Genomic DNA, 23,736 nt, shown 5'->3' on the forward strand with positions numbered 1-23,736 from the left:
ATTCTTCATTTTTTACATTGCCTGCTCGTGCGTTGGGACGAACAAAACTAGCGTGGGCCAACCTGGACGACTCAAACTAGGTGCATACTTTCCAGCCACCTGAGGCGCCCGCCCATACCAAGCCCCTATGGTGGCGTCGCCCCTTTTTGTGTGTATGATTGGATAGTGAAAAATATTCCAGTGGCGCTTTTGATTTACCCACAGAATGGTTGAATTGCTTGTTTCTATGAACTGAGTTCGCCAATAATGTGAAGGATGCCGGTCTTTTCATCCTATTGTAGATTGCTTAGATCTCGATATGCCAAAAGTAATCGCATGAAATATACAGTAAAAGCCAGTGTGATGTGTTTGGCTACAACTAGTCTGACTACACGTCCTCATTTAACATATCAAGGACGCACCATCTTACCAGATTAACCATTCGACTTACCCATGCAGTGTGGGAAGAAAGAAGTATTGGGACTGCGTATCCAAGCAATTGATGCCATGGACTCCTTTGTACAACCTTGTAAGCAAAAAAGAAGTTGCAGTGTGCCTGTACAAAGAACTAGCGTAAGTTCAGTTACCTGCTTCTCGGAATTTTAGTTAGCCACTTATTGCAAAATTGTTCAATTATGTTGCTTGACTTAATTTAGTTTGCTACTGATTACATAATGGCACAGCCTATTAATCATATTGTAGACTGCGCCTATCTATGTGTTTGATACTTACTGTTAAGAATTACCTGTTTGCCTTAACTTAAATATCTACTTGTTTGTTTAACTGCTTTGCTGCTGCATCAGCGGGTTACAATGATGTTAATAACTACTTTTCAGCATCCAATTGAAACTCTTTAATTCCTTGTTTGTTTAATTGGTTTGCTGTTATAACTCCCAGTTGAGATGTTTTGCTAACTTCAACTTTTCTGAATCCAATCAGAACTTTAATGGCAAAACAGGTTAGCCTAAGATCAAAGAGCAAGGTCCCCATGGACGTTCCATCATCCCACAGCAGTGGCACCGGCCCAATCGTGCATTATGAATTGCCAACTGCTGATGCTCTAGAGGCTAAACTAGTGGTAGAAAGAGATTCTGCTTCTGCACTTAGAGATGAAGTTGACATGTTGAGGAAGCAAATAGCACAATCACAAGCAGTACTCAAGACAACCATTAAATATTTGGTGGATTTCAAAACGAAGCTAGCTGAGACTGACCAGATTGTTAAGGTCCTGAAGGAAAAAAGGAAATTAAATTCCTACTTGGTAAATCATAGGTGAAATGTTCTTTCCATAGTTGAATAACCTTTGTGTTGTCTGTTCATGTAATCAATCAAACCATTTGTTTTAGAGATCATGTAATAATTGTTTTTTTGTTTGTAATTTTATTTGAGCACAAGTGTGTATTAATTGATAAGACTCGGAGACATTTCATTTGGATTGCTGTTCCAGACCTACAAATATGCCAATCGGGTTGAATGTGCATTCAGCAATAGTAGTATAGATGGACCATAAGTGGCATGCATCGAAAAGGGCCAAGATGCTGGCTAAAAAAAGGATGCTGTTGTAGCCAAAAAAAAGTACAGCGGCCTGGCTTATGTATGTTAGTTGATATTATTGATCCATATACTCTATAAGTGTTTATATGTCTGTTAGTTCCGTACATTCTTGGTTGATTGACTCGGTATTTGAATCTTGATACATCGCTTGTGTACATATCTAAATGGGAGTACACATTATGCTACGTGTGACATTTGAGTTGGACATGAAGTGTTCCAAATATTCGAATTCACCTTAAACTGGATTGTAGTTCTGAATTTGAGTATCGGCATTGGTAAACCATATTCATATATGACAGTGGAATACATCTTTGTCGTCCTTTTGAAGATATATAAAAACACATAGAATGATTTATAAAGATTCATATAGGAATACAAAATGGATTCGAATTTAGTTGCCAGGGTGAACGTGGATGCTTATTGTCCCAAAATTCGAAAGAAACAGCAAAATGTCCACTCCCACATCGGCTGCCCGAAGCCAAGTGTTTGGGAGATGGAAATTACTGTCTACCCATTACACGGACAATCCATCAGCCCGATTTCCACTAGGGGTAGGTTAGTAACTTCAATTACATGTGACATGACCGCCTCTGAGCCCATTCCGACACGGTGGGTGTCAGGACCCCGATTCCAAGTCACATCGATCTAGCCGGTAACACCTCATATCACTTTGCGGCCTCATGCACGGTATCCCACGGGTGTCGCCTTACCATGGCCCGGGACCGTTTGCGCCTTTTGGCTCACGTATATGATAGTGTCGCTAGCATCCATATGACAGAGAACCCGGGCCGACATGGTTAGTCGTGAACCCAAAGCGGCACTAACCTATGGGGACAGGCATACATGATTCACATCGAGTGTGTCGGTCAGCAGCGTGTGAATCCGGGCTGTAGCACTGGGCTAACAGGACTCCAGGAACCCGGGCTGTAGCAGGCTAGGCAGGACTCCGGATGTCACCGCGTGACATTTCCCCGAAGGGACAGACACAGGAACGAAGTGAAACACATGCCGGCCAGTCAAGTGTCCCGAGCAGTAGTGCTGTGCTAGCAGGACTCCGGTGAACCGGGCTGTAGCGGACTATTATGGCTCATGGAAGCACTAGACTACATTTCCCCATAAGAGAGGCTGCCCAGGATATAATTGTTGCATCGCATTGATTGTGTTCTTCCTTGTTTGCCGGTAATTGTCCCCTCTCGGTAGACGCTGCTCCGACGGTGTGATCGTTGACACTGATGAAGACTCAATGTTATATTCAGAAGTGCCAGGCAAGCAAAACCCCCTTGTTCATTCCGATACAATCCCCCTCTCTCGCTCCTGCTCTCTGTTACTGCACTAGGACAACAACGATCATCTGTTACTTGTTGCGGTAGTTGAACCCCTTCCCTTTGCATGACCTGTCATTGCCACAGTAAATAGATGAAACCCACTAGCATGAGTAGGAGTTGTTTGAGCCCTGATGTGCCTACTCATTCATGTTTGCTTGTCATGCCCGCTATTGCTTAGAGTTGTGTTAGGTCTGATTCATCGGGGATGAATTGGAAAGTTGTGAACATGTCCTACTATGTGTGAGCTAAGTGTGTGAACACGATTTGGTAAAGGTAGCGGTGAGAGGCCATGTAGGAGTACATGGTGGGTTGTCTCATTGAAGCCGTCCTCAGGAACTGAGTTCTGTGTTTTTGATCCATGAAACAGTTACTACCACGCATTGGGCCCGAAACCAATGGACCCTCTCGGCTTCTTGATCACCCTTGTCCTCTGTCCAGGAGTTGCAACTAGTTTCTGGTGTTTATAGGATATGTGTTGGCGGCCGTGCGTAGCGCTGACCCTAGGGGTGGGCTATGATGCGGTAGATACACCGTGGCACGGTGTACCGGGCGCCCGTTTGGTGTCTCGGGAACCCTGTTCACATCGTTCGGGGCCGTATGTGGAAACCTCGGCCGGACTCCCTGTGGATGGAACCTGGATAGGCGATAAACCTGGACTAGAGACTTGAGTGTTTAGGTAGTCCGTGGCCGACACCCTCGTTGGGATTCCGCTTGAAGGTTGCCGAGTACATGTCGTGTAAACGGCGGTAAGTGGTGAGAGCGTGTGTGAAGAAGTACACCCCTGCAGGGTTAACATCATCTATTCGAATAGCCATGTCCGCGGTAATGGATTTCTGGGTTGCCTATAACAGTTCATAGACAAGTGAAAGTGGATACTCTAAAACTCGCAAGATAAGTGTGAGTGCTATGGATGGCCTTCTCGTAGGGAGACGGGAGCGGATCCATAGTGGTGTATTGAATGGTGAATATGTGGACTCGTGTGCGCCACCTCAAAAAGAGTTGCTTGCAATCGTAGTTCAGGTTAGCCACTGAGTCAAAGCTGGCTTGCTGCAGTTAAACTCCACCACCCCCCTTGTTGATACCGATGCATATGTAGTTTAGTACTGATGTAAGTCTTGCTGAGTACCTTTGTACTCACATTTGCTTAATTTATGTTTTGCAGAGAGATTTCAGTCTTGCTAGTAGTTCCGCGTGGACTTCGACGTTTAGCTTGATACCTCAGCTACGATCTTGTGCCCTCGGCAGGATCTGGTAGATAGTCAGGCTTCTTAGCCTTTTTCATTTGTAGATGTCTGTACTCAGACACGTTAAGCTTCCTCATGTGCTTTGCATTGTATGCTATGATTGTTGGGTCATGAGACCCATGTTTGTAATTTCTCGCTCCTCGGAGCCTAATGAATAAATACTTGAGTTGTAGAGTTATGTTGTGATGCCATGTTGTATTTACACATATCGAGCATATTATGTGTATGATTGAAATGCTTGGTATGTGTGGGATCCGACAATATAGTTGTTTATCCTTGGTAGCCTCTCTTATGGGGAAATGTAGTCTAGTGCTTCCATGAGCCATAATAGTCCGCTACAGCCCGGTTCACCGGAGTCCTGCTAGCACAGCACTACTGCTCGGGACACTTGACTGGCCGGCATGTGTTTCACTTCGTTCCTGTGTCTGTCCCTTCGGGGAAATGTCACGCGGTGACATCCGGAGTCCTGCCTAGCCTGCTACAGCCCGGGTTCCTGGAGTCCTGTTAGCCCAGTGCTACAGCCCGGATTCACACGCTGCTGACCGACACGCTCGATGTGAATCATTTATGCCTGTCCCCATAGGTTAGTGCCGCTTTGGGTTCACGACTAACCATGTCGGCCCGGGTTCTCTGTCATATGCATGCTAGCGACACTATCATATACGTGAGCCAAAAGGCGCAAACGGTCCCGGGCCGTGGTAAGGCGACACCCGTGGGATACCGTGCGTGAGGCTGCAAAGTGATATGAGGTGTTACCGGCTAGATCGATGTGACTTGAAATCAGGGTCCTGACAGCTTTTGGTATCAGAGTCTGACTGCCTGTAGGATTACCAAGCCAAACTGGTCGAAGTCGAGTCTAGAGATGCTTTAGTTATGTAAGGGAATTGATTGTGGAAGGGAACGTAAGGCTCTTTTTACTCCTTATCCTCATGACCTTATGATCTGTGTCATCTTATCTTTTCTACGGGGTTAAGAACTAGGTTTCTCTTCTATCTCTCAGGATGACATGTTACTAAACCGTAGTTGCCTAGGATTGTTGAGTTCAAGCCTCAGTTCAGTTCCTACTACTTCCATATGTTCATAGCTGGCACCAGAACCTTGGTAATGTGTTGTTGAGTGGTTATGCCACCATTTTGCAGGATGTCTCAAATCATTTTGAGCATTTACAGCCGTTATGCCGCCCGAGTCATCCCAGGTTTCTAATGAGTCTGATGCATTTGCAAATCCTTCTTCCTATCCCGATGTCCTTTGGGCCAGATTAAGCACTCTAATCGGTGAGTTGAGGTACTCTGTTGCCTCGACATATATGTTGGAGCTATTACTATGACCCTAGGTGTTTTAGGGAGTCACCTAGTGATCTAGCCATGTTTTGTGTTCCCAGTGTGATGATTCTGGCCATCGTTCTCGAAAGCATCCCGTAATGCCATTTAGTTAGTAGGTATTCTACTCCTGGGTTCTTGAACCCGAGATTCACCCTACTTACTTCATGCTGATAGTGTTGCTAGTTCCTTTAGGATATTAGTAACCTTTGCATTAGTCCTCGAGGTCCGTGGTATATCCTTCTTCCAAATACTATGAACCGCCTATGGCAGAAGTTCTTTGAACCATAAGATCACAACCAGAGTGCTCTTGATGAGTTCTCCATTCTTCATTGTGAATCTGCCAGTCCTACCTTTCTGCATGGGTTATCCGGAAGAAATAACATGCTAATCCATGCATCCATAACTCAGGAAAATTATATGTTCCGTTGAGTTGTTCCTCTCTAGTTGTATTCTGACCCCCGTCTATCAATTGATAGTCAGGAGTAGTTGTGCATTGATGTTATCGATGCCTATTATTCATGTGATCCGTCAAGCCATTCTATTTCAGAATGACTAGGAGAAACAAACTCCAGTACCTCATCCATATCCAGGATTGGGTCAAAGTAGTTGTGTTCTGCAGATCAAATGCCAATCCAGCTTTTGCTCTGTTCTACCGTGGAGTGTCACCTTCTTTCTTATCAAGAATGTCATAAGAATTGCACCACCTCTTATGAATTATTGATGCAGTGATATTCTCTCCATCATTATTCATTCCTCGGTCCCGTGTTGATGTAACCGGAGTGCCGACAAGTGAATCGTGATGTGTGAAATCAATACTCCTAGCAACTGTGTTGCTTGGTAGTTAATGGACAAAACTCTCATTCTTAGCGTGCTGGTTATTGAATCATCATCCTAAGATTGATCGTGCTACCTAGTCCATATTTCTGGTGCACACTTCGATCAATGAGTTAAGATTGTGCCAGTCCCTCGCTTATTTGATCATGTCATCTTGCCCTGAAAAGCAAGATCGTTCTCGAGCATAGTTACATATCGGTGGTTCGTGATGTTCCGAATATCTTCTCGGAAGTATTACCTGGTTGTCACCTGACCGCTATGTTGAGTTCGTGATCAAGTTGATTTTCTTGTAAATCACTCCTTCTCCAAGAATCCGTGTTGGATACCCCTGAGCTAGTTGGTTAAGCTTAACAACAACTTGGAGAGTTGGAAGATAAAAGCTTGTCTGACTTAGTTCATGTTAAGGGATATCTTTTTGTGTGTGTGTGTGTGTGTTGAAGAAAGATGATATCTCCATCGATTGGTCCTCGTGATCAGTTGTTGGATCTATTATCTTGTCCAAACCTTGATTTGAGTGTGGGCTATCGTCAAATCAAATCAGAACCAACGATGTCCGTAATGTTGTCTTACTTGCGGTTGTCCCTCGAGCATACACCATTATATCTTTGGTCTGACCAATACTATCACATTGTTCACATAGTGGTGGAAGTCCAGTGATATGGAAATTCCGATGAGTTGCTGTTGAGCCCATCAGCAGCATTTTGTCTCCTCCATGATTGTGTTGAACATCCAGCTAGTGTTGGAAACTTTATAAGCATTGCCCTCATGTCCCGATCATGAAGCATATGTCCGGTTGAAAGATGTGACTTCCTCTAATTCATGTGCATCTGATGTAAGTTGCCGCCGTGAATTCGAGAAAGTTTGTTTCTGCTTCCTCTGGAATCATCCCAAGTCAGTCATGCATGTGCGAAGTATTCTATGGTCTGATAGACTGATCATCTACATTCTATACGTATCCCTAGCACACCAAGCCACTGATTGATTTGTTCAAGGAGAAGAAGTTTCTTCTTAAGGGTTAGACCTACGCAAGGACTTCGATATCCTTGATGATGGTTCCCCACCGAACTCGGTAGTGTTTTACTATAAGACTACCATGTGGTCATGCTTGTCTTGGACAACGGGTTCATAGGTTTGTAGCAGAACCAGCTCATGTTTTGGAGCTTGCTATCGTAGTTCATTTCTCGAGAATCTTGCAACGCCATCTCACCGACTTGTGTTGCAAACTTTCTTTTCAGACATGCTGAGTCTGAAGTATCCTATCATCAATCGGATCTGAATCCCAGGTAGATATGATGGTTGGAACATACTCCAAGAACTATAATATTGGTCTCTCGATAACCGGTAAAGTGGATGTCGTGGCCAACACATCCAGCCGGAAGACCTATTATTGTAGTATCTCGATTGAAGAAAGTTGGCCACCTTCCCATGAGGATTTGTAGGATTTACCTCCGTAGTTAATCCTTACGGATTCTTGAGCTTCCAAAGTCCGACCTTTACTTGATGTTCTAGATATCAAACCATATCTATAAATGGATTACGGTAGCACATCAAGGAGAACATTAGAAGCGGAGTGCTATATGTCTCTCGGTCGATCATCCAGATTTTGTTCCCTTGGCCTCGCTAAGGAGAAATTTGAGAAAGTGTTATCCTCCTTTGCATCTGCATTATCCATCACCTTTCATCATGGTGGTATGTTGTGTTGCCAGGATCCTTGACACGGATATTGGTAAAACCTTGATGAGTATGGAAATGCTCAAGTTCTTGAGAGCACGCTCAGGCACTAGGTTCTGATGTTGTCGTTAACTAGAATGTGCCTCCGTTCTCTCAGTTGTTCGATAGCCATCCAATTGGTGGAATCACCTTTGCCGGTGAACCTTTTCCCCAGTTACCAGAATCATTCCCAACATTTGCATTTTGTTCCCAGCTTGCACCTTAGTAGTTGTTGTTCAGGATCATCTTCAAAAGTGGACTTACCACGGTTTCCATCCATTTCCGATGATAAGCAAAATCATCCATTGCGTTGTCTTCAACAAGGTAGTCCCCATTTCCTAGCCCAAGTATGCCATCTCTTCAAGCTACCTCAAACGATCAATTGTAAATTGCCCTAAGCTGGTATGAAGAGTTTGAATGATCTCTGAATCAAAAGTAATTCTTTTTGCCACTTAAGGAAATACTTCTACAAGTCACTTTCCTTAAGATGTCTCGTTATGGTATCATGGAAATTTCCCTCGCTACTTTGAAACCCTCGTCAAATTGTTTTTTTTCTATCGCTCCTGATGCAAGTTTTTACCTCTCAGCTCCAGAGATGTTCCTATGTCTCACTCCATGAGTTGATCCTGAGTTGTTCGATCTTCGAGAAGATCGATCCTTCTAGAGTTTTCCCTTCCCTCTCGTTGTCATGTTGGTTGGAGTTCTCAGAGCAAGACATCGGGACAATGATGGTGATCGAATCAACAACCTTATGAGATGCAACCTGGATCGTGAAGATTATGTTAGCTTGTGTTTTCCCCTTCACCTTAACCTACGCTTGAATCTCGGGACGAGATTCTTGTTTAGTGGGCGTGAGTTGTCACAGCCCTAGAAATCTTTTGTAATTAGTGGCACTGCGTCCATGCATCATTTTCATTTTCAATTAATCTTGAAATGCGGATGACAAACCCTAGCACCCAAAATTAAATCAAATAGGGTCAGCCATAAGCCTTTTCAATAAACCCAAAATGCCTTTAAAAATGTTCATCATTTTTAGAAAAGGTTAAAACCTCTGACAAAAATGATGCACATGTTTCAAGGTCATTCATGGATTTTTGAATTAAATCATATCGTATTTAAATTTGGGCATTTAAACACTATAAATAATTTAAATGCTCAAATAACGCTGAATTTAAATGTGGACCACTAGAATAATCCATAAAGTGTCCACAAATTATTGCAGCATTTTACAAAATGCTTTAGTATTTTTACTAAAGCCAAAACAGCAGCAGAAAAATAGAAAACAGAAATAAATAAAAGAGGGAAGGCCACTGGGCCACTTACCTGGACCTACCTGGCCCAACTCCAGCTGGCGGCCTAGCCCATCAGGCAAAGCGGCTATCTTCAACCTCTGCCAGTAGGCAGAGGCGTGTCGACGCGCGCGCGATCGCCGTGGCCAGCTCCCTGCCTGCTTCCTCCTTCCCCGAACCCATTCGAGCGCCACGGAGACTCCCAGCACCACGCTGCACCTCTCCCCTCTCTCCCCTGGACCCCTTTCCCTCCTCTGCTCTCCGTGTGGCACCACCGAACACACCCGCCGCCGCCGACGAGCACCACCACGGCCACCGGCCTTCCCTCGCCCATCCATTATGTCTGGAAGAACCGCAGCAACTCCGTCTTCCTCATCGTCGACGTACTCAAGCTCGGACGCCCCGTGGAGCCGCCTCCGCCCTCATCTTCCTCCTCGGGCAACCGAGATCGCCGCCGTGATTTCGTCGCCTCCGAGCCGCCCCCAAGCACGTTGAGCTCCTCAGCCACCTCCCTGTGAGCTCTGACGCATTCCCCCTCTCTTTCCCGCATCTTCCCCGACCTCTAGCCGCGGTTCCGTCAAAGCCGATACTCACCGCCGCCTGAGCTCAATGTCGGCGTGGCTCCGGTGACCAATTGGTCCCGGGCGTGCATACATTATGCTCAAGGCATCGCGTGCTGCATCTTCAGCATGCTAGCTCATTCACTTGGGCACCGCAACCGCGTCCCCGCACCTGCCCGAACTCCGTCCACCGCCCGGGTCGTCACCACCGCTGCTACACGCTGCCCCAGCACCGCCTATGGCCACCAATCGAAGCACCTCATCGTGCCGCAGCCGTAGAGGCCAGCCCCCTTGCTCCCGTCGCCAGAAACGGCGGGGAGGGCAACTCCGGTGCCCTCTGCTAGCGCCGGCGATTAACCCCGGCGACTGCTGACTGTGGCGTCGAAATTATGGCCTAATCACCTTTAGTTTAATCACCTCAGCCACTGACAATAGGGACCCACCGACTAAATAACCTCGGGTTAAGTTTAGATTAGACTTAATCTAAACACAGTGGCCCCACGCGTCAGCGTTGACCATGCCGACATGGCCATTGACTGGCCCCACCTGTCTGTGAGACAAACCGCACTGGGTCACTGACCAGTGGGTCCCACTGGTCAAGTTTGACCTGGACCGTGCCCCGTTGATGACTAACCATGTCGGCCCGGGTTCTCTGTCATATACATGCTAGCGACACTATCATATACGTGAGCCAAAAGGCGCAAACGGTCCCCGGCCGTGGTAAGGCGACACCCGTGGGATACCGTGCGTGAGGCCGCAAAGTGATATGAGGTGTTACCGGCTAGATCGATGTGACTTGAAATCGGGGTCCTGACAGCTTTTGGTATCAGAGCCTGACTGCCTTGCTTGGCGGCGGCTCAGAGGCGACGAAATCACGGCGGCGATCTCGGTTGCCCGAGGAGGAAGATGAGGGCGGAGGCGGCTCCACGGGGCGTCCGAGCTTGAGTACGTCGACGATGAGGAAGACGGAGTTGCTGCGGTTCTTCCAGACACAATGGATGGGCGAGGGAAGGCCGGTGGCCATGGTGGTGCTCGTCGGCGGCGGCGGGTGTGTTCGGTGGTGCCACACGGAGAGCAGAGGAGGGAAAGGGGTCCAGGGGAGAGAGGGGAGAGGTGCAGCGTGGTGCTGGGAGTCTCCGTGGCGCTCGAATGGGTTCGGGGAAGGAGGAAGCAGGCAGGGAGCTGGCCACGGCGATCGCGCGCGCGTCGACACGCCTCTGCCTACTGGCAGAGGTTGAAGACAGCCGCTTTGCCTGATGGGCTAGGCCGCCAGCTGGAGTTGGGCCAGGTAGGTCCAGGTAAGTGGCCCAGTGGCCTTCCCTCTTTTATTTATTTCTGTTTTCTATTTTTCTGCTACTATTTTGGCTTTAGTAAAAATACTAAAGCATTTTGTAAAATGCTGCAATAATTTGTGGACACTCTATGGATTATTCCAGTGGTCCACATTTAATTTGAGCGTTATTTGAGCATTTAAATTATTTATAGTGTTTAAATGCCAAAATTTAAATACGATATGATTTAATTCAAAAATCCATGAATGACCTTGAAACATGTGCATCATTTTTGTCAGAGGTTTTAACCTTTTCTAAAAATGATGAACATTTTTAAAGGCATTTTGGGTTTATTGAAAAGGCTTATGGCTGACCCTATTTGATTTAATTTTGGGTGCTAGGGTTTGTCATCCCCATTTCAAGATTAATTGAAAATGAAAATGATGCATGGATGCAATGCCACTAATTACAAAAGATTTCTAGGGCTGTGACAGTGGGCGTCAAACATGGGCGGTAAAACTCATTTGATTCAAGCTCGTCCGAAAGACCTCTGTTTCTCCCTCCATTCCCCATTCATACACGGTGGGCAGCAAAACAAACTCTCCTCATCCGAAATAGATGTAGGCTAATATTTTAAATAGGGGCAGATGTGTAACTTCCACCAGACGTGACACAACCGCCCTACCCGTCAGCCCCGTTCATACACCGTAGGCACCAATCGTGGGCGGCAAAACACCCTCTCCTCGCCCGAAATAGTTACCGGCAAATATTTGGGACATGCGATATTACTGTCCTATCCCAAACCGACGAGACGTCCAAATTTGAAATGGGGGATAAGTTCGTAACTTTCCCATATTTCAGACAGGCGCGTCCCGAAAACATGGTTCCCCGTACCTCTCCCTCCATTTTCCCATTCATACACCGTCCGTGCTAGAACACCCCATTCCCACACCAGCCTCCGTCCACCACCCCATCCATCGCCGCCGTCCTCCACCACATCCATCGCCACCATCCTCCACCATGCCGGAGCGCCTACCAAGACCGCGTCGTCCACCGCTAGAGATGGACGTTTCTCATCCATGGCGATGGACCAATAGCCTTGCATCACGTCCTCTCGCTTCATCGGCGCCGTCGTCCTCTTTGCCGGGGCCGCTCACACAACCTTCTCTTCCACCGCAACGGGACTTATCCCCCGATCCACCCGTCTACCATCGCAGATCTGCTTCAATGCCACTGACAGCCATCGCACCCCCGATGCCTACACGGCGCCGCAAGAGAGGCGGTACTTCATATCTCCTCAACTTTTTGATCTCAACCAGAAAATAGATCTTAACTTGGTTACTCTACTTTCTTTTCAGCTCTTAGAATTTAGTTCTTAGTTCGAAGCAAACAATAGATGCTAAATATCATTTCTCCGGTTTGCAGCTTCAAATCTGCCATGGCACAGCCATAATACGGTTTAATTGATCATGCTTAGGGTTTAATTGATCATGTTGGTTCCGTGGTGGTTTCTTTAAGAGAAATCAAAGGGGAAACCCTCTTTTGCTAAAAAATATATGCTTAGAGTTTCCCCCTTTTATGATCACTATACGATCAGAATACGTGCTTCGTGTCATAATAACACTGCTCCACCCATCAAGCTAAACAAGCTTAGTTGTTCAAATACGAATCTGATATTATTAAAATAGAGTTGTTTAATTGGTCAGCTAAATGTTCATAAATTAGTTTTGAAAATGCATGTTCGCCGCTCGGGTGTGTATCTCTGTGTGTGGTCTGGTCAGCACGGTTGGGGAGGTGAACTTTGCATGTGCAGGGGTTTATAGGGAGACACTCTCCGAGTTGAAACCGCAATGCATTCCATAGATAATCTGACTACTTTTTGTGTTTTCATGAATCTAAGATTCTGAACAGCATGATAGTGATTATGAGCTTGCGTGCATGAAAAGAATAAAGCAGAACAATGCCATGGCTGTCAAACTTGGCATTAAGGGACTGAAATCAAGTCTGGATGCAATGCAATGCAAACACTCTCCACCTACAGATTCATGCTCAGAATATGATCCTAACAGTGATTCTGAGCTAGAGGGAGACCTAAGTCAATGTAGCTCCCTAGTGGAGGAGTTAGAGGAAGATGCCCTATCTTATTCACCCATCAAGGTACTTGCTCTAACTTTCCTAGGTTGCATTGCTCGCACATATCTTGCAACTGATGCTTTGCATTGCTTCTACTTTGTTGAACTGCCATTATCTTAGTTTACACATCGTGTATGTGAATACGCCCTGCCTATCCATTTTCAGTACATATTCCATCTGTCATCATACCATATTTATCCATTCAAATGTTGTTCTTGTGTATCAGACGTTCAAAAGGAAGAGGGCGATTGCTGATCGTGGAGGAGCACAAGCAAAGTATTTGGAAAAGGTAGTGGCACCTGATAAATTAAATATCCCATCAGGTGTAGTTGCAATATCACCTGACCCACGAAATACCCCAACTCTAGCAGACTCTAGCCCTACTACACTGGTCATTTCTGATGCCCCAACTCAGCAGATCCCAACTACAGCAAACAGTATGATTATGCCAGTTGACATAGCACCAGCTGTTGTACGACACAAAACCCCCATTCCAGCAAAGAGTACACCAAATCCAGTTGCCAAATCCCTTTTCGAACCAGAGAGAGCCCCAATTGCAGCAAATAGGACCCCCGTTCCATTTCTTCCCAGTTTAGAAGACGAAGCTTATGTTGTTGTCAGGAACTTTGTGCGCATCTTTCCTTCATGGAAAGATTATACCGCAGACACAGAACAATTTCCAGTCTCCCTCCGCAACTTACGCGTAAGTAATGTACTAATGTTATTCATGGTCATTACTGCATATGTTTCTGCTGACAGAAGACACAAGATTTCATTCTTTTAAATAGGCGAGGCGCAAACTAGATTGTGATGACGAGCAAGGGTTGGTTGCGCTTTTCAAGCACTGGTTGATGAAGTATTGTTCGTCAAGCCTCTGAATGAAATTTTGAAAGTGCGTTATATCGACTAGAGGGGGGGTGAATAGGCGATTTTTATGAAAGTCTTCAAAACGTGGAAGTTATGAAGACAAACAGAATAGATAGGCCTTTCACTAAGCAGCGGAAGTTAGATTACACTAGGCAAGCCATGGTCAAGTATTCAATAGAGTGAAAGCACAGTGACAAAAGCTTCAGTGTAATAAGGATCAGGTAGGAAGAAGTTACGAAGCCAATCAAATCATACAGTTATGTTGTGAAGACAAAAGATAGAGCAAGCATGCAATGGCTTCACAATGAATAACAGTAAGTTGAAGGGAAGTGAAGATGAAACCAGTGACACGTTGAAGACAATGATTTGTTGGACTAGTTCCAGTTGCTATGACAACTGTACGTCTGGTTGGAGCGGCTAGGTATTTAAACCAAAGGACACACAGTCCCGGACACCCAGTCAAGGACACTTAGTCCAAGACACCCAGTCCTCACCGTATTCTCCTTGAGCTAAGGTCACACAGACCTCGCCCAATCACTCTGGTAAGTCTTCAAGGTAGACTCCCAAACCTTCACAGACTTTGTTCACCGGCAATCCACAATTTCTCTTGGATGCTCAGAACGCGACGCCTAACCGTCTGGAGGATGCACAGTCCTCAAGTGTAATAAGTCTTCAGATCACTCAGACACGAAGACTTAAGTGATGCCCAATTTACTCTGGCTCTGGGTGGTTAGGGCTTTTCTCCTCGCTAGGAATTTTCTCTCAAAGGCTTCGAGGTGGGTTGCTCTCAAACGACAAAAGCCGTGCACTGAAATCTAAGCAGCCAACCGTTTATGGTTGTAGGGGTGGACTATTTATAGCCACATGGCAACCCGACCTGATTTGTCCGAAATGACCCTGGGTCACTAAGGAACTTACACGTGTACCAACGGTCAGATTTCGAACTCACACGGCAACTTTACTTGGGCTACAAGTAAAGCTGACTTGTCTGACTCTGGACAAGATTTTCTCTCATAGTCTTCGCTCGAAGACATAGGTTTTGAATTAGGCATCACTTCAGTCATCCTGACTGGTTCTCTTGGACCCCACTTAATAGTACGGTGGTTCCTATGACACAACATAAATGAGATAAAACTACGAAGGATCTAAGTCTTCGAGTTCCATAAGCTTCATAGGGAGTCTTCTTATGTCATTGTCTTCAATATGAATATCTTCATAAACCACCATTGTGTTCAATGTCTTCGTACATTTTTACGGGTCATCTCTGGTAGTGAAACCGAATCAATGAGGGACTTCTACCTGTGTTATCCTGCAATTCTCACAAACACATTAGTCCCTCAACTAGGTTTGTCATCAATACTCCAAAACCACTAGGGGTGGCACTAGATGCACTTACAATCTCCCCCTTTTTGGTGATTGATGACAAACTAGTTGAAGTTTTCAACGGGGAACATAATTTGTGAGATTGTATAAGAATTGTCTTCATAAGCTGCAAGGGCTCCCCCTGAAGATGTGCATGTAAGTAATTTGCTTCTTGAATGCAAATGCACATGGCAGGTTTTACTTGTGGAGATCCTCTTCAACTTATGATGACAATCCACTATGCATGTTAGAGTATACGAAGATAATGACATGCATAATGGAAAATGGACGTCTGCAGAATGATCTAAGTGCGGAATTTATTATCGCACATGCGGAATCTATCTTCGCATAACAGAGTGACAAACAGGTAGCAGACGACCATTAGGGCTACGTGCTTACAACTCAAAGAAGCAAATGTAGCAAAAACGGGAGTTGTAAGCACGAAGCAAAATGTAGCAAGCATATGAAGACACCCGCCCATAGTGACCCGCTTGAAGACTAGCAACATCATATGCTTCTCCCCCTTTTGTCAGTGATGACCAAAAAGGTTTGAAGACATTGAGTTTTCTACGCGTTCCCAGGCGCAGCAGGGTCGTTGGAGGTGGGTGGCGGTGCAGACGAGCTCGGTGCAGATTCGACGCGCGTTGAAGCAGGTGGAGATGATGTCGCGTCGTCTTCTTCTTCAATAATCCGGGCAGACACGGTGGCTGCAGAAGAAGAGAACTCTGACTCTTCAAGTGATGGTGTGCTTCGCATCACAGCTCTTCTAGGAGGCGTGGAGTCAAATTTGAATCTCTCTTTGAAGCCATCCCCGTGCAGTTCAGCTTCAGTGCACATCATGGTGAGGCCTTTCCAAGTGCGGCGACAGGTCTCGTGTGCGACAAATGCATTCTTGGTTGCCAGATTTCTGATGCGATTGACGTCTTGCATGATGCTTCTCATCTGCCTCTTGAGCCAGTCGTGATGCCTATCTTGCTTTTGGTGAAGAGCCACAAGAAGTTCTCGGTCATTGAGTGCACGAGCGCGCTTCTTGGGTCTCGGTGCAGCTGTGCTGTCAGTGGCTTCAGTTGATGCAGGGGCACGTGTGGTGCCAGCCATTGGATACACTCGGGAGAGAGCTTCAACACCTTCAATATTTTGAGTGAAGCTTTGGTGTTCTGCATTCTGAAGACTTAGTGGTTGCTTGGCAGGCTCTGGATATATTGCTTCAGCAGATGTGTCCACATCTGGCAAAAATATCCTATGGTTGCGGGTTGAGGGCTGATAGGAGATTGCAGAGTGAAGCTTAATCAGCCTCATAACCCAAGGAGCATAGAACTTCAATCCATACAATTCTGAGGCAGATGCTGCAAGTTGACGGATGAAGAGATCATGTGCGTTGAAGCATTTGCCACTTGAGAGTCTTCATTGCACCTTCAATCTTTGCATATCGAGAGTGTCCCTTAACGGGCCAGAGAGTCCGCCTTATGATGTGATATATTGTTCTGGGCAGGTACTCTAAGTCTTCAACGAAGAACTCAGTTGGATAGGGTGCATTTGGAGGCAATGGCTTCATCATTGAGAGCATCTGACTCATATCTGGCTCAGGACGCTGAAATATGCTCTCAATTGCTTCAGCATGGAGTTGGCATCCTTCTTCAAAGAATTCGCCAGGAGTGGGAAGACCGGTAAGCTCAATGATGTTGAAAGCATTAGCTTCATGATGGACATTTCCGGTCCAGGACCCATGTCTTCGGATCTCTGTTGTAGCCTTTAATATGCAGAGTGGCATAGAATTGAAGCATAAGCTCTTCGTTCCAGTGCTCTTCATCGGTGATGAACGGCAGCAGACCCACTTGCTTGAAGCAATCTAGTGCTTCTTCCAGACCAGGCAGACCAGCAATAGCTTCAACCTCAAGGCGCTGGTGAGGAAAGATGCGGCCTTGATTGTAGAGGATGCATGAATAATAGCTGCGCTGTTGATAGCTCCAGAACCTATCTGATACAATCCGTTCCCTTGAATAAGGGTTCGTGGAGCTGTTGAAGAACGTGTTATCTGCCCTGAAGCTGTTGATGTTGAAGGAGCCAGGAGCTGATGCAGGACCTGGGAACCTTGGTAGTCGTGGGATCGGCTTCTGGACCTGGGGCCTGTGCGCAATGTGATAGTTGAATTGCGGACCGGCAGCAGACTCAGGTGCAGAAGGTTCAGGGACAGTAACTCCAGTGTCCTCTGAAGCTGTTCTAGGGGAGGGCTCCACATTTGCTTCATTGTTGTTTGTGGCAGCCGCAATGTTTTCAGCCTCAACATGTGTAGTGAGAGGGACGGACTCAGGTACGTTCTCCTGGGGAACTGCCTCTTGTTGGAGCGGTGGAGTTGGAGCTTGGGGTTCTGGTGGTGCTTCTTCATTGTCTTCGGCTGATGCAGCCGGAATGTCATCAGCAGCTTGAGCCCTTGGACCTTTGCGAAGCCTACGGAATGTAGGCGACGCCTGTGGAGTTGCAGTGGGCTGGGGCTCATTATCTTCCTCCTGTGGGCGATCTGCCCACGATGCATCTTGTGTGATTGGCGTCAATGGACGACCAATGCTGATCAGTTCGCTTATCTCAAGCTGAGGAAGGGCTGCATCACCGTGTACATTGTCTTGGAGACCAATGTCTTCAGCAGCGTTGTGGTCGGCTGCTGGAATGTCTTCAGCGTGCGGAGCCTCTGTGAAAGCAGGCTCATGCACTGTCAACTGACGATCTTCGTCAGGATAGCGGACGGAGAGGGGTTCAAGTATCAAGGGCTCTGTGGGAGCAGCCCGAGATTTCTTTATCTTGCGCTTCTTGATGGTGGGGTCAGAAGGAGAGGCTTCTGAGTGTTTTCTCTTTCTCGCTTCAGCTTCAGCTTTCCTTGTCTTCTTGAGCTCGGAGGCATTGGACCGGCTCTTTGGCTTCGAGCCAGTTGTAGCAGTGGGGAAGACAATCGGAGCAGCTTCTTGCCTTGGCGCCTCTGGTTCAGCGGTGACAGTCTTCTTCTTTTTCTTGGCGGCCATCTTAGGGTCGATGCCTGGACGCCCAAGTGCCTTGCGCTTTTCGGCCTCATTGTAGGCCTGCACGCAGCGATCAGCCAAAGTCTTCATCCGCTCTCGTGAACCTTGAGCTTTGGCACGCTTCTTCAAAAAGTTTTCTTTCAGCTCGTGCAGCATGATCTTGAAGCTTCTTACTTCTTGCACGCTAAGCTTGGCAACGTGCTTCTTGAACTGAGCCTTTTCAAAATCAATTTTCTGCTTCAGTTCAACAATGCGCTGGGCTATTGCAAGTTCTGAAGCAATTGCGCCTTGAAAGGCAACACTGAGGCCTATGGGCAGCTGCAGGTCATCAAAGCTGATGTCTGGGGAGTCAAACCATTCATCGATGAATTTGTGGATGATGGCGACATCAAACAGAGCCAGATTGTTGAAGATTTCAGCCTCTTCCTTGCTTTTGATGAGCTGCTCAAGAGCATCATCTCCAAGATCTTCATCGCTTGACAGATCTATGGTTTCGCTGCGCAGAATGGCAGCAGCTGTGAGCTTCTTGGCTTCTTGGGGCTTGGAGACTCTTGATAAGTCTTCTGACTGCACACTGGCTTCAGGAGGTGCAGTTGCCAATGGCTTCGCTCTTGAGATTTTGGGAGAGGCGGCTGGCTTTGAAGCTTTTGGCTTCTTCGTTTGCTTCGGCTTCGGTGCAGCAGGTGCGTCATCAGACTCAGTGTCTGCTGGAGGGTCGTTCACGGCAGTCCCTTGGACTAGAATGCGGGTGATGAGGCCAGCGAGATTGGCATACGGCCCGATGATATTGGGATCGGCGTCGCGTGTGCCATCCGCCCTTGGCGCAGATGGGCCAGGGTTGAAGTCTAACCCCAGCTCCTTCTTGTTTTGCTTCGCAGAGTTCTGAGCAAACTGAAAGTTGCGCTTGAATAAATTGTCATCGCGACACCAGAGGAGTGATGACGGATGTGCTTCAGCTGGCTGTGGTCCTCGGACCATGCATGGGTAAAAGCCTTGAGCAATGGCTTCGTCTCTGGTCTTGGGTACAAGATTTTTGTACAGCACGTCTCCCCAAGGTTGCTTTATGGCGTACTTCTCCGCATACTCCTGGGTGATGAAGCGGTATTGGAACCATTGCTCTGCCCACTATCTTCGAATCCATTGGATTCGTGTTTTGCGCTGACCATAGTTCTCTTCAGGGTCTGTTTTGTACATCTCTACCAGTTCATCAGGCAGATCCTTTGAAGTGCCACCACGGCGCTGTCTGCCTCCCTTCCTTGATGCTGCTTCTGAAGCCATGAATCTTAACTTGGAAGGCTTCAAGATGTTCAAAGGCTTCAAAGGCTTCCTTTTGCTTAACAAACAAGAACTGGCTTCAGGAGAGTTAACGTGATGCTGTAAGAATTCTGCAAATGAATGCAGACTATGAGAACCAAAGGATTCTCCCACGGACATGTACCTGTGACAGCATTAAGGTGCGAGGGAAGGGGAAGAGGTCATATGCATTCTCAGAAGATTTTGAAGATAAATCAGTTTAGAAGACATTGACCTCATCGTGCGAAGATATTCACTTAGAGAAAAGAAGTTGGTTCCAGATTTGTACGAACCCACAGATAAGTACAAGTGAGGAATCTAACTACTTCATGAATTACAAGTGAATATACTAGGCATGTTGTGAGATGCAGATTGAAAGAGAACTAGCTTGTGTGAAGAGAAACTTCTTATGGAAGAAAATGACTGAACTATAGGATCAAAAGAGGCTGTAAAAGGGGGTTTTAATTACCACACTTGGAACTGCTAGACGAAGTGGGATTTGACGCCGAGAAGTTCGATCCTCCGTGCCCTAACTTGGCGACGGAAGACACCTACGGCGACGGCAGAGAGGTTGAAGTCCGCGGTCGGCGTGAAAACGGCGTCGGAGAGGTCGCGGAAGTGAAGCGCTTCGTCGCCGGCGTCGTCGAGGGCTAGCGGTGGCGCTAGGGTTCGTGCGAGCGAGGGTGGAAGAAGAGATAGTGACCGCAGTGAATCGTGTATTTATAGGGATAGAGGCGGCATGGCGCTATTACTCAGGTGCCCCTGGCGGTTCGCATCTGAGCAGCACGTGGTCATCATGCGGTATTTTGGGGGCAGTTCCACATCCCACGCACGCCTTGATTGTCGAGGGTCGTTCCTACTTCTCCGGATTTCTTGTGGATGAAAGCATTGAACACGGTTTTAAAGTTTGTCTCTGTGTCTTCTGCTAACAAGGATGCAGTGAAGACATTCGACAGTTTCAATAGAATGCATACGACTTGGAGAGATAGAGTTTGAGGTAGAAAGCATAGAGAGGTTAGGGTCCGATCACATTCACTTAGTTCAAAAGATTCAAACAAGAAGACATAGCTATAAGTAAATGCTGTAGAGGACAGAACACTAGTACTTATATATCAATGTAGTGAAGATAATCATGAAGACATATTGAGATTGAAGCCAAACCAAATGTGAAGACATTGCGAGGTAATGCCATGAGTGAAACACTTCAAAATAGAATGTTTGGTGGTGGCGTTACCCATCGTATAGGAAGTATTAGACCCAGACACGGCGCACAATTATCGTGGCGCTCCGAAGTCAATTTCCGCATTAATGTATTCACACTTAGAGTGTATGTCTTCATTGATTGAAGATATACGTTACTTCGTGTGTTGCACACCTAAGTCATCAATATGCATAAGTGTTAGGATGTGTGCCTGATCACAGGACATTTGAGGATTCCAAGATATTTAGCTCATACCGTAACTTGCAAAATCTCTTCTCATCCAAGGGCTTGGTGAAGATATCTGCCAATTGCTCTTCAGTGTTGACGTGTATGATATCAATATCTTCCTTTGCAACATGATCTCTGAGAAAATGATGACGAATTTCAATGTGCTTTGTCTTCGAGTGCTGTACTGGGTTGTTGGCGATCTTGATGGCGCTTTCGTTGTCGCAGTAAAGTGGCACTTGCTTCAGATGAATGCCATAATCCTTGAGGGTTTGCTTCATCCATAGAAGCTAAGCGCAGCAGGATCCAGCAGCAATGTATTTAGATTTAGCAGTGGAGAGGGATACACAGTTCTGCTTCTTTGAAGACCAACATACAAGTGATCGTCCCAGAAAGTGACATGTGCCTGATGTGGACTTTCGATCAACCTTGTCACCAGCATAATCAGCATCCGAGAATCCAGCCAGATCAAACTCTGAGCCCTTTGGATACCACAATCCCAAGGTTGGTGTGTGAGCCAAATATCGAAGAATTCGCTTCACAGCTAGGTGATGCGACTCCTTTGATGCCGCTTGGAATTGAGCACACATGCAAACACTAAGCATAATATCTGGCCTAGATGCACATAAATAAAGCAAAGAACCAATCATGGAGCGGTATACCTTTTGATCGAACTCTTTACCATTGTCGTCGGGACCGAGATGATGTTTGGCTGGCATTGGTGTTGTGAAGCCTTTGCAGCCTTGCATACCAAACTTCTTCAGGCACTCTTTAAGATATTTCTCTTGAGATATGAAAATGCCGTTGCGTTGTTGCCATATTTGAAGACCGAGGAAGAACTTCAGCTCCCCCATCATGGACATCTGATATTGCTCTTGCATCATATAGCCAAACTCTTCACTGTACTTCTGATTTGTGCAGCCGAAGATAATGTCATCCACATATATTTGGCACACAAACAGTTCACCATCATATGTCTTCGTGAAGAGAGTGGGATCTAGGGAACCAGGTATGAAGCCTTTGCTCTTCAGGAAGTATTTGAGTGTGTCATACCAGGCCCGAGGGGCTTGTTTGAGGCCATACAGTGCCTTATTGAGCTTGTATACCATGTCAGGATGTTTTGGATCTTCAAACCCTGGTGGTTGTGCAACATACACTTCTTCTTTAATCTTGCCATTGAGAAAGGCACTCTTCACATCCATTTGATACAGAATTATGTTGTGATGATTTGCATAGGCCAGCAGTATACGTATGGCTTCAAGTCTGGCCACAGGAGCAAATGTTTCATCGAAGTCAATGCCTTCCACTTGAGTGTATCCTTGAGCAACAAGGCGAGCTTTGTTTCTGATGATCTGTCCATGCTCATCTTGCTTGTTGCGGTATATCCATTTTGTGCCTATTACGTTATGCTTCCGTGGATCAGGACGCTTAACCAGTTCCCATACATTGTTCAGCTCAAACTGTTGAAGCTCTTCTTGCATAGCTTGAATCCATTCAGGTTCCATAAAGGCTTCTTCAACTTTCTTGGGTTCTGAAATTGAGACAAATGCGAAGTGCCCACAGAAATTTGCCAGTTGAGTTGCCCTTGAACGAGTCAGTGGACCAGGTGCATTGATGCTATCAATTATTCTGTCAATCTGCACTTCATTGGCAACATGAGGATGTACAGGGCGAAGACTTTGCTCTTGCTGATCTATGTTGTCGTTGGGAGGAATGTCTTCAGACTGAGCATTGTCTTCATGTGGATCAGGTGCTGAGATGATAAGTTCTTCTTCAGGATGAGCTTCAGAAGGTACAATCTCTCCAGTTCCCATAAGCTTGATTGATTCACTAGCTGGAACTTCATCTAGCACATGTGGCAGAAGCTCTCTTTGTGATCCATTTGTTTCATCGAACCGCACATCCACTGTTTCAACCACTTTGTAGTGAAAGAGATTGAAGACTCTGTAGGAGTGCGAATCCTTTCCATATCCAAGCATGAAGCCTTCATGTGCTTTTGGTGCAAACTTAGAGGTATGGTGTGGGTCCTTGATCCAGCATCTTGCGCCAAATACTCTGAAGTAACTGACATTTGGCTTCTTGCCAGTTAGGAGTTCATAAGATGTCTTGTTCAGAAGCTTGTGAAGATAAACACGGTTGATTGTATGGCATGCAGTGTCAATAGCTTCAGTCCAGAATTTTCTTGGAGTCTTGTATTCATCTAGCATTGTTCTGGCCATCTCAATGAGTGTTCTGTTCTTGCGTTCGACGATGCCATTTTGCTGTGGCGTGTACGGAGCTGAGAATTCATGAGTGATGCCCAATGTATCAAGATATGAGTCAAGGCCAGTGTTCTTGAATTCAGTGCCATTGTCACTTCTGATGTGCTTTATCTTGGCGCCATAATTGTTCATGGCTCGATTTGCGAAGCGTCTGAAGACATCCTGCACTTCAGTCTTGAAAAGGATTATGTGCACCCAAGTATATCTAGAATAATCATCAACAATAACGAAGCCATAGAGGCATGCAGTAGTGTTGAAAGTTGAGTAGTGAGTAGGACCAAAAAGGTCCATATGA

The sequence above is a fragment of the Triticum urartu genome, chromosome 5 (genome assembly GCF_003073215.2).
Source record: "Triticum urartu cultivar G1812 chromosome 5, Tu2.1, whole genome shotgun sequence".
Classification (NCBI taxonomy): Eukaryota; Viridiplantae; Streptophyta; class Magnoliopsida; order Poales; family Poaceae; genus Triticum; species Triticum urartu.